Source organism: Trachurus japonicus, chromosome 16 (assembly GCF_045865225.1).
Source record: "Trachurus japonicus isolate A0001 chromosome 16, Traja_1.0".
NCBI lineage: Eukaryota > Metazoa > Chordata > Actinopteri > Carangiformes > Carangidae > Trachurus > Trachurus japonicus.
The window spans coordinates 23045883-23058517 of NC_140922.1; positions in this window are offsets into that span (position 1 = coordinate 23045883).

The following is a 12635-nucleotide window of genomic DNA, read 5'->3' on the forward strand; positions in this document are numbered from 1 at the left end:
AGAGTTAAGCTCTACAGATGGGGGGTTCGATTCCCTGAGGGGGAGACTTTATGTTTTCCTGTCAGACAGCTTACAAAGCAGAGGTGTCAAACGTGCGGCCTGCGAGAGAAACATTATTTTTATTTAGGCTACAGGTTCACATGCCATTACTTTTACTGGTCCGGCCCACTTGAGATCAAATTGTGCTGTTTGTGGTGTCTGAACTACAATGAGTTTGACACCCCTGTTACAAAGCATCAATAAAGACTCTGAATAACGTGCCACCTTCTCCTGTAACAACAGGAAATATGAATGAATGTTAAAATGAATACAAACTTGTTCTTCTTGTTTATATGGTCAAAGGTTTGACGTCGTGTCAGAGAGAAATCACAACTATTTCAAATCAATCAACCATTTGAGAGGCAGCATTAAGAACTGCCTGTCACATTCAGGTCTCTGTCAGTTATCAAAGTGGTTCATGAGTAAAACATGATTTACTGTAATGCCACCCAAATACATGGAGAAAGAAAGTTTTCTTTAATTCTCATAGGCTATGTTTAGCCTGGCTCCTCGTAAAGACATGGTTTGTATTTCATAAGGATGCAGTTAACATAGTCTTGCAACTAGTTTGTATGAAGGTAGACAGGTCTAAAATGTGTGCTACAGACAGCAGGACAGTAATGACACAGGCTTTTAACACACACTAAGTACAGACACATACACACAGTCTTTAATCTTTCTCTTCTCTCCTCTCTTTACTTATTTTTTGCCTCTTTTCTCTCTTCCATCTTTCATCTTTGTCTCCATCCCTCCCCTCTGTTACTGACCATTACAAGCAGCCATAAAGGCATTAGGATATAACCACAAGAGATATGAGCCATAAAACACACACACATGCCTGGGAAGATGTGGCCTTAATGTGTATAAAGTACACAAATCAGCAGGATCCCACTGATACACAAACAGCCAGAGAGGAGGGCAGATAAGAGAGCCAGCAGTTATGAATACAGATATAATTGGTATCATGCATCATGTGTTGGTAGTTTAATATACTACAAGAATATCACATTGTCATTATTAATTGGTTTAGTTTTTTTTATTGAATGTAATTCTGGCATCATGATGTTATTAACAGAAAACCTAATTTATTAGCTCCAACATAGAAAACCTGTGGTAGTAGGTTGATTACAGTGTTGACTTATTTAACAGGCCAACGATGAGTTTTCCATGCAGAGCAATAACTCAAACATGTTGTTAAAACTGTAATAAATAAATGTATTCGCAGAAACTTTGAGAGTTTCATGGGGTGGGGTGGGGGCAATCAAACCCACAACCTGATAGGGATAGTTAGACAGTGTATTTTCGCCATCTACAGTGCAAGAAGTCCCGTCTCAAGATAATACATCAGTTTTAATGTACATTCAAATAGTCAACCTCTCTGTGTTCACTTGTGTGAGTGTGTGTATGATGACAGTAAAGAAAGTAATAAACACCACAAACATCAAACTCGTGGCAATCTGAGGGCTAAACAGACCCCAGGCAGAGGCAGGCAAAAACACTGGGAGAGAGAGTGATATTTTGCTTCCCTGTTTGCGCTTATTGTGACAAAACGATAGGAGAATACATTGATCATAACGTTTTGTTTCATTATTTGTAAGAAGGCTATGTAAGATATATGACCTATAAGGCCTTTTGGATAGTAGTAGAAGATTTTATTATTGTGCTTGGCCCCTGTCTATCTTCAGAGACATGAGACCTGCGGTAGGGTAGAGATGAATTTTCTTCAAATGCCATAAAAACCATAGCCCAGCTGTAAATGTGACAAACTTCCAGATTATTCAAGTATCGTCCTCTCTCTGTGTAATGCTCAGGGGAGCTGCACTTTCATGGCTGCTGCTATTAAATCAGAAGTAGTCTTCACTTTAACTGCCCCAGAACATCTAATGAATAAAGAGTGACTGAATTTTAAGTGGTTGGCTAAACCATGATATGATAATTCAAAAATGTATTGATGAAAAAGATAGATAACTGCCATGCAAGATTTTGCAGCAAAACTTTCTTCACTCATTAGCATAACTGAAGATGACAAACAGCACTTTGGCACACAGCACCCCATTAAACAGAAATTCATCGAGGATGGAGACATGGAGTAAATTAATTTTCAGCTTTCCCATCAAGATATGACACTGTAGGAAACTTCTCAGACTTTAACTTAGAAACAGATGGGGAACAGGACTCATTATTAAGTAAACACCTGAGAAGTTGCAGCTTACCTTCTGTAAAGACTGATATTATAAGTTGACCCCCCTGAACATGAGATCTGCAGACTGTCAGAAAATGTGGGTATTTAGTAAACAAACAGAGCTCAACTTCTGATTATATAATATGAGGACAGCAGCAAACAATCACATTTTAGGAAATATTTGGCATCTTTACTTATTGACTTTGCCTAATTGACAAATAAATAAATCAGCTTTCATTTCAGGGCACAAGTTGGTATCTAAATGAAAAATTGAACGATTTGAGCACCACATTTGCAAAAACCGATGTTGCCACTTGATATTACTCTGTCCTTGTGTGGCATTGGACATTACAATGGCTTTCTAAGTCAATATTTACACAGCACTTAAAGACATATGACAGCATTTTAATTAATTTGTTCTGGTTTTCACACTGTATGGTTGAGACAGACGCTGTTTTTACATTTTAGACACAGTTTTAACTAGCCATTCATAAACACATGTATTTTAGGGGTTTTATTGTTAGATGTGAAAAAAACCTGTCATCCCATCTTCATCTTATATCTTTGTTCACAGCATGTTACATAAGTGGACACATGCAGTCTCATATTGATTTTTGTTGTGTGTGGTTATCATTAATAAAAAGTTCAACAGTGTTAAATGTGATTTATGGTCCCAGCTGTGCCACTAATGACTCTTACCCATCATGCTGCTCAACATTCAGTACAGGAAGCCATTATAGTAATAATCCCAGGAAGCAGCAGGTAGCGCGTGTAAACTAGTGGGTGTGTATGTGTGCATGTGTGTTGTGTGTTGTGTGTGTGCGTGCTAGAGGTGTGTGTTCCCATCAATGAATGGGTCTGTTTGTGTCAGCAAAGCAATACAGGGATTATAAATGGAGCTCATTATTTACATGTACGTCTAGAGGGCAAAGATACACCATTTTCTTGTGTTTTTGATTAATACTGATTAATTAGTTACTGTGTGTGTGTGTGTGTGTGTGTGTGTGTGTGTGTTTATTCGGAATAATTAGAGGCAGGTTGATAAGAGGCTCCTGGATATAGGCCTATTTACTGACCAACAGAAGAGATATTGATTATTATTTGGTTGCTGTGTGGCTGGTTTCTAATGTGCTGGAAAAAAAAAATCACGTGGAGCTTTCAGACTCAGTGTGATTCACAGCTGCTGATGATATCAGATTGCAGGCTGGAAACTAAAGCAGCCAGGTGTCAAAAACTTGAAAAAGTTGTGTTTAAAGACACAGTGGTTATCGAGGTGAAAAAAACTGCTCTCGGAGCTTAAATCTCCTGCACTGTCCTACCATATTTTGTCAGTCTTGTGATTGAGACAGAGGTTATTGTTTTCACTCCAATTCACAACATAATGAATTTTCAAACATGAATATAAATTATGATTTTCACAGTCAGCGTTTAAAATCACAAGATTTGTATATGATGATCCCACACAAGCTGTATCTGAGCCTTTTGCATTTTCACACTCACAGATGAAAGAACAGATCCTACTTGTACCGGCATGGACTGTGGTCTGTCCTGATTTAATAAGATCAAAAGGTTAATCCCCGCAGAGAGTAGAGAGAAACTAATACCACTAATCAGCCCTAGTGTGTGTGTGTATATATGTGTGTGTGCGTGTGTCTAAACCTGCCTGCAGAGACCAGGAATTAAAACATTATGAAGTCAATTATTTATGGTGTCCTAGTGATGAATGGTCTAAGGCGCTGGTGAAACAAGCTCCTGCTGTGTCGGGCTGATATACAAATGGGTTAGTGATCGGTGGTCGAACATCATAGTTTTGAAACTTAATATTTTCCACACAACCAGTCACAAATGCCTCAAGGACAGAGTTATTTGTAAGTTTTGCTATTGTCGTCCAGACAATGCTATTAAATAATAGCATTGGCTCGATGGCAATAGCAATAATACGAGCTGTTTATTTACCAGACAAGAGGAAACATTGCAAGATCATCACCAAACTGTCTCTTCGTTTCTTGTAGCCTACTGTAATACTCCCATCATCAGCTGTAAATTGTGCTATTAGCAAATGTTAACATGCTAACAGGCTAAGATAGTGAGCATGCTACATTACACACCCAATGAACACAGCATGTAGCAACTAATGTCTTAAAGGAATAGTTCAACATTTTGGACAAATTGTGACCTATTCACCACGCTATGAGATAATGGAACGATATGAGACAGAGTTGTTTTTGAGGTAAATTCATGCAAAACCACTGATGCGCGTTCCCGTCAGAGGCAGTTTTTCGGCAAGCAGTCTCTGCATTTGCCTCGAAAACAACTCTGTCTCGTAACGTTCCCTTATTATCTCATAGCGTGGTGAATGTGCAGGTCACAACTTGTCCACCAGAGCGTTTTGGAGTTGCTGGATTGTGTATTTGATGAGTTTGATGAGGGAAACCAAGAAATCCCAATAGCCTCTGTAGCGTAGCTCTGAGCAGCTTGTGGCTCTTCTCTGCCGTTCTAAAAATAGCTTGCGCCGACAAGGTAACAAACCTACTGTTAAGACTATAGGAATTATGGCAATGGGCCAATATGCCAAAATGTTGAACTATCCCTTTAACACTGTGGGCATGCTGCTATTAGTCACAGTAGCTCAGTACAGTCTCGCAGTTGCGACAAAGAGCTCCCACGTTGTTTCCTGCTTTTTAATGAGCTTGTTTGTGTCCTACCGGAAAACTTAAACGCTGGGGGCAGCTTGTGTTGTTTGACTGGACATCTACTTTTTTTTTTTTTTTTTAACTATACCCACAGCAATAATTTAAATTTACATCCATGTGTAGTCTGTAAAGAGTTGTGTTTCTACCTTTTCCTTATTGATTCACAACACAACAGACACTTAGCCTGCAGGCGACTTAAACTCTTTATATATGTAAATTGTTGTATTTTTTTCTCCAAATTTTGCAACTCTTATTGTTTTCTAGCTTCCAATAACTTTGCATGTCCTGACTGAGTCTGCCCCTTTTCCTGCCCCTGCCACCCACTGTTTGTCTCCTTTAATTGCAGTTATCAACTAATTAGTCACAAATTATGATTGAAACAACAGTCTAACCCAAAATATGAGACAGGCCTTTGCTTTCCCGTTCCACAAGGATAATTCTCAGACATGCAGCCGGAAAGATTGTTGTCAGCAGTCAAAGTCAACAAGCAACTCTCCAGTCCCAGACAGTGTTTGTGTATTTTAAATAAGTATCACTGTCAGGGTGCCAGATGAGTGTTTCTCTGTTCTGTTGTCTCTGTTCTTAATGAAAGACAAGTGACTCTGCAGAGTGACTCAGATCCAATTAAACTGCTCTTTCTCTCTGCCTTTCATCCTTGAGCCCCTCGGTCACCCATCACACCAATCACAACCTGAGGCTGTGTGCTTTAAATCCTCTGGATTACAACAACCAGCAATCCCTCTCTCTGACACTCCTTCACAAATGTGTGGAGAAGAAAAGACCCTGAACAACAACAGGCCATTTCAGTCCATGAGAGGTATGATTAATGACCTTCGGTTAACAATGGGATTATGGGGGTCATTGAAATGTACCAGCTGAATATTTGATGTCTGAAGATCAAACCTGCTCAGTCGTGATAGAAATATGCAAATCTGTTTTGTTCCAGAGCTAGTCACTGTCAATTTGTGTCCAGGCCATTTTAGATTTTTTTCCTACCCTCTGTTCTTCTTTTATGTTTATTTTGGTCCTTATAATGAAGAAATAGTTTCAAGAGTGTGAAAAGTTGTTAGGAGACAGTTGTGACGTGGGCACTTAACAAAATGTAACCAAAACAGGTGTTTTTGTATAACCTGTCGTATTAGGGTGATTTGCTTTACATGATTTAGACAACTGGATGTAGTTTTAAGACTTTATATCATAAAGGGGCTTTGATGTGCAGTGAATGATGAACCAAAACCGCTGTGTTGTTTGTCAACTGCTCATGACATGTATTCTTCTTTTTTATCACCATTTTTTTGTGGAACTTATCTAATTGTTCCTTTGTTTCATTAAATGCAAAGAGCTACTGCATGTCCTCATGCTGTGATGAAACTCAGAGCTGCTGATGGGCAGTATCACTCACCTCTACGTAAATGGTTGAATAAATATAGCATTGTTGTGATGGCACAGATGCTGACAGCAAAATTAGCGTGTACATGCCGAACGAACAACGATGTCCCCATTAAGAAAACAGACTTATCATGACAGGGTGGGATCGCTGAGGAATATTCGTGCTGCTCATCCAGCTGCTCTCTATCAAATTACATAGAGAACAGAGTAACAATAGGTTGTTGATCCAGTGATTCACCTGCAGTGGTTGTCTGCATTATGATGACCAAACCCCCACTAATGACAACACTGTTTGATCTGTGTGTGTGTCTGTGTATAAAATAAATGCATGACTAAGTGCACCGTTTCTACAGCGCTTGTGTGCATAAGCATATCTTGTGGTGATACAAAGGTCATCAAGTGTGTGTGTGTGTGTGTGTGCGTGCATGTGTGTTTGTGCACTATTCTAAGTGTAAGGCCACTCAAGAGCAGCTAATACTGTCCATCAACACTGTGTCAGAGTTATATAAGACTCATGGGAGAGGACAGTAAATACAGTAGAGTGTGTTGTATTCGATACATTCGATACATTTTTCAAAGCAGAGATGATGAGATAGCAGCGAATGGGTGAATGTATGCACTGAACATACATAAGTGTAGGTTATTAGGTGTTTTATGGCAGTACAAAAATGTGTATATGTGTGTTGTGTGTGTGTGCAAGTGTCTACAGAGGCACTGTGAAAGTATCGAGTATGTTATTTGTCTCTTCTATATTTCTCTTGTGTTACTGTAGTTTCACTGCAGATGTTCTATTGTATTCATCTTTCAGACTCGAATATATGAAGCCAGAGTCACTAGTTGGGCTGCAACGAGTGGCATATTTTACTATCCGAATTTTCGGGGTCACTACTCGGGGGTAACCTGTGATCATAATTATATTGGAGGTTCATATTTTATGAAAGTTAATACATTTGAGAGATTATGAGAGAACAACATTCTTGATATGCTCCATTTGAACATTTCTCATTTCTTCTGGCTAAAAAGTCAGGGGATGCATTATTCGGCAGGTCCAAAATCAGCTCTGCCAAATAACGCACCCCCCGTATTAGGACAGGCATGTACTTCTCTGCACAACTGGGGCGAGTATCCGATTAGTGAAATGACACCCAAGCCGATCGAGTACTCGGATATCAGCTGCAGCCCTACACTAGGGATCTAAGGTAAACTGTACTATATACAGTTGTGTATATAGGGGAATGAGAAGAGGACTGGATTTATCAATAAGAAAGGTATTTTATTGTTGAATTCCACTTATCTTGTTTATCTCATTTCTGGATAAGGCCTTTGCCAACTTTACATATAAAAGAAATAAGAGAAAACTAGATTCCTAACTCTGTGCAGCTCAACAAAATCTCTCATTGCCATGATTGAGGCACCTTTCAGAAACAGAGCATCAGCCTCGTGTCTTACAGAGTGCAGCAATAACAATGTACCAATGTCTCTCCAAGCACATGGCAATATTACATGGATCTCTTCCTCTCTCGCCCCCCCCGGCTGGTCTCCGAGGTGTCATGCTATCATTTCCCCTCTTCAGTCCATCTTTTGAATGGCGTGTGTGTGTCACCTCTTTATTGGTGCCATGCTGCCTGGAGGAAAACACAAACACACATGCACATACGTCAAGGTACAAACCCAGAAGTACCCACACAGAGTGACACCTCACACACCCTGTGGGAGAGCAACATTGAAGTCAGTTGTGGTTAATCACGAGTGTTTTCTTCTGAGTTGCTCCCTCTTGAACCAACAGAGACCAATACAGTGCTGTTGCTACCAGGCTCTTTGAACTAGCTAATTGCTCTATGATATCAAATTTAGTTTCATTTATTTATGTGTGCAAGTTACATACACACTATGTTTAACAGAAACAAAAAAAAAACTCACAAAAAACTATAAAAGAAAAAAAGTAAGAAACAAAAGAGAGAGATGGTGCAAAACCCCAGAATGGCTTTCAAGGAAATCCACTCACCCCAAAAAGAAATTGGAACAATAGCACATCACTTTTTTTTTTTTAATTCAAAGAACGTATAAGCAGACAAAACAAAGAAAAATAGAAATGCCATTTGTCAGGTTTTACAAGCTTACAGTAACAAGCTTGTTCAACATGCTACAAGTTTTAGATACAAAATTCAAGTAGTCTGTCTCCACCACCTAACCTGTAAGAATTTAAAGTAAGATAGAGAGGATGATGCAGTCTGCAGCATTAATGACATTTATTTCCATAGCTGATCATGGATCATTTCCCCTAAGTTGTTTAATTAGTAAATACCATATAGCAAGATTTAATAACATTTTAAGAGGGTTTGTTATGCTGAGGCTATTAGTCCTCACTGCAGCCGGCCCTGGATAGGATCCCGACTCTGGTGGCCCTTTGCTGCGTGCCATTCCCCCTCTCTGTGTCTCCCCATTTCCTGTCTCTCTCGACTGTAAAAAAAGAAAAAAAAAACCCACTTGGTAGGATCAGATGGAGCCATAATATGTCAACTTTATCATCACAATTTTACATTTCATGCTGTCGAAAGTATGCTGTATATAAATAAATATATATTCATGACCCCAGCATCATGTTATGAGCTGTCTCTATGTGAGTGTGCAGGTTTCTTTGCCCTGACAAAGTAGTGAAGTTTTCTACTGAGGTAGACACTTCTCGCCTCCTGTGTATAGCCCTGCTCATCTCTGACAGATGTTGTGCAATGGGAAACAGCCTCAGGCTTCAGGGATGCCCTGTGGCAGGTCACAATGTTGCCACTGCAGCTGAAAAACCTTTCAGAGGGGAAACTATAGTTTTTATATTTAGCCCTATAGGGCTGCTAACTAAATATACTTGATGAACATACTTGATACTCTGTGCCTCTAAGACAGTTTTGTATTCCAATGAATCTGTTTTGTATTTCAATGAATCTGTCTTTTGACCTGCTGCTCTAAACTGTGGATTCACAAGTCTTTCTGATATACCTGTAGCCTACTGTAGATTTGACAGCAGCTGCTGACATTTCCTCATTTAGTCTCAACGTTTCAAATAGACTTTTGATCATCAGACAGATGACTGCAAGTGGTTCTCATTGAAAATATTCATTTAGCTAAGGATTGTGGGCTTGGCATCTCCTTTTTGCCACCCCAAAATCAGTTCCTTAAACATTGCACTCACCAACCACTTTGACAATATTTCTCCCATTGCCAGTTGTTATAGCAACCAGTCTCTTTTTGTTGAGCCTCCAGTTTGAAAAGGCATCCTGCAGGGATTTAGCTTAGCTTGGAAAAAGAGCTGGTTTATCCCAGTCATACTTTTCAGCCTCATATACAGTATTGCCACAAGTCCTTCTCATATTGGTTGTCAATACAAACTGAGTTTCTTTGGGAGCGGGTCAATAAAGTGCAAGTGACTTCAGTGTATTTGTGACAGTTTGCATGTTCTCCTTGTGCCCGAGTGGGTTCTCCATCTTCCTCACACAGTCCAAAGACTGCACTCTAGGTGAGTTAGGGACTATAAATTGCCTGTTGGTGTGAGTTTGTGTGCATTGATCGTTTCTTAAGTGTCGGTCCTGTTATAGGCTGGCAACCTGTCCAGCATGTACACCCTGCCCTCACCCTACATTAGCTGGGATGGGCTGCGGCCCCCAACAACCCTCAATGGATAAGAGTTGACAATGGATGGATGGTTCAGGACCCTGAGGATTTAGTTCAGAAAATGGAATAATGTGTTTCAGAAAAAAAAACATTAACAACCATGCCTTTTGTTATTGTTGTTGAAAACATAAACTGTCTCATTAGCTTGTATAAGACCAGAGGGAAGCACAGAGGTACATTTCTCACTTTAATAAGCCCCTCTCTAATCACCTCAACAATAACTTTTTGGTGAAATCTGGGGAACAATATCGGATATACTTAGACAACTCGTGAAAATGAATTTGGACAGTCTTAACTGCCCATGCAAACATAACACTTACCATTACCACAAACAAGTACTGGCCTTTTCCTCATGCTGGGATCAGCCCCAGTACACATATTATACTGAAAAATAATTAGGTACAAAAAAATAGGTCAATGTGATAGAGGTTCATAGGACTGGTCAGTTCACTAGTAGTATCTCCAAAAACAATATATTTATTGGTCCAGTTTCTCTTGGACCAGTAGATTCACTTACATACTGTACATGCGTAGGCTAGTTAAAGGTCACTTCACGTTGTAATTTTATACCTGAACGGCCTATTTATACTCTTACCTTTCTGTTTCTCTTGGTCTCTGTCTTGTTTTTCTCATTACACGTGTAAGTAGTTGCATTTGTGTGGGTTTATGTGGGTGTGTGTTTGTGTGCAGCCTCTTACCACAATGTTTCTAACACATTTCCCACCAGTGACAGACCGCCTGAGGCTGGCAATATATCTGTCTAAACCAACTGTCAAAACAAGAGGAGGAGAGGAGAGGAGGAGGCTTTATAACCTTTTATGCAGGGCCGTTGCATAGGGGAAAATGTGAGGACAAATCAAGGGGCCCACAGCCACCCACCCCCCCCCCGTAGCCTAATATTTCCATTACAGAATTATTCTGCATATAACCATGACTAATACCCATGGATCAGCATTAAAACAAAGCCACAAAACATGCAATATTCATGAAATACGTTTAGTGGATGAGAGTATTATATAGCTAGCTACTGTAGCCGTAAGCCAGCTAGGTTTTCCAGCCACCCTGTATTTGTGTTTGAGTTTATAATTGGTGGGTACATGACTGGGTTGATTTTATCCATGATTTCATCTTGGATTTAAAGCAGAAGTAAGCGGGATATTTGTGTTAATATAAGTCTTAAATAGTTATATCTTCCGACGGCAATCACTTACATAGAGTGTTTGGTCCGAAACACGGGTCTGTCAGTCACTCTGCTTTGCTGTAAGCCGAGGAGAAAACTTTTATTTTATTTCCTTGTATCCTACAACCTTTATCCAATGAGGAGAGAGAACGGCATGAAGGGCTGTGTGTGCAGCCAAGGGATGCGCGTGAATGTGGTGACGTAGGGAGGAGGACCAATAGATCCATGACGAGGGCGGGGGCTGCTAACTCCATCGGCTGACAAGAAGTCAGAAAAACGACCGGATCGCTTACTTTTGCTTTAAAGTCAGTAAAGCTGTTACTCTCTCTTATCTCGCTTGGTAGCCTACTGAGTTTCAATAATTTGTAGCTCTGACAGACGACTGATCTATCAAACTCAGTAGATCTGTGATGTACTGCACAGTCACCTCTGCTGGTTTTCTTAGTTGTCCTCCTGTTGTTGTCTGGGTTCAAATGTATCTAAAATTCCTTAGGTTTAATTTTACAGTTTTACACCTGATTTGTGTGTTTCTTAAAGGTTAGTTGTGAGTGGACAGTAATTCCCTGATATTTAAAATCTGGATGTTTTACCCATTTACAATGATGTCTGGCTGGCTTCCTTTTTTTATGTAAAAATACATGCACAAAGTTTTACTGATGTTTAGTGTCAGACAAGAAATGGAAATGGAAATTTTGGCTATTGCTATATTGTTAATTTGGCTCCCACTTCATATCTGTCTCTTTCATGAGAAAACCGTTTCATCCACGTACATTTGAGTTTCAACTTCAGGACATAGGCTACAGTACCAGTTTTCATTATGAATACAATATTTAGTTGAAATATATAAATGAAACCTTTGTGATATTTTCAGCACTTAGCCACCTTTTCCCCTCTGTTTTTTTTTATTCTTCTTTTATTGCAGGACGAAATGAGTCCATCCCAGGATGGTGTTTTGCTGTTCCTGTCTGCTCATAATACAGAACATTAAAGACATCCGCAGACATCCAGAAGCATTTAATAACAGTTCAGACTGGATATTTTTAATAACAAGACCTGCACTTTACTGTTGTCTCGCCACTGTTTAAGTGCCTCAGAACTTAATATAATTTCTACCGTAATACACACAAACACACTCACACATATAAATACACACATGTTATTGCAATTGTGATGATTACACAAACACAAACACGCACACAAACATCAGCGGCTTTATGGCCCAGAGAGATGAATTAGTGCTGATGAAAGGATGCATTAGAAAAAGCAGTTAAATACAGTCGCACATTATTTCCCCTGAGAAACTCATTTTTAAGATACACCAATAAGACCTTGCAGCTCAAAGATTCATTTTTAATTCATATATCTTACAGCTTATCCTTTCAATTCAAATAATAATCAATGTAAAGATATCTTGAAAGGCATTCTTCCTTGAGTGAAAAAGCTTCACTGTAAACCACAGAGAGGAGCAAAGGTCAATATTTCCACTGAG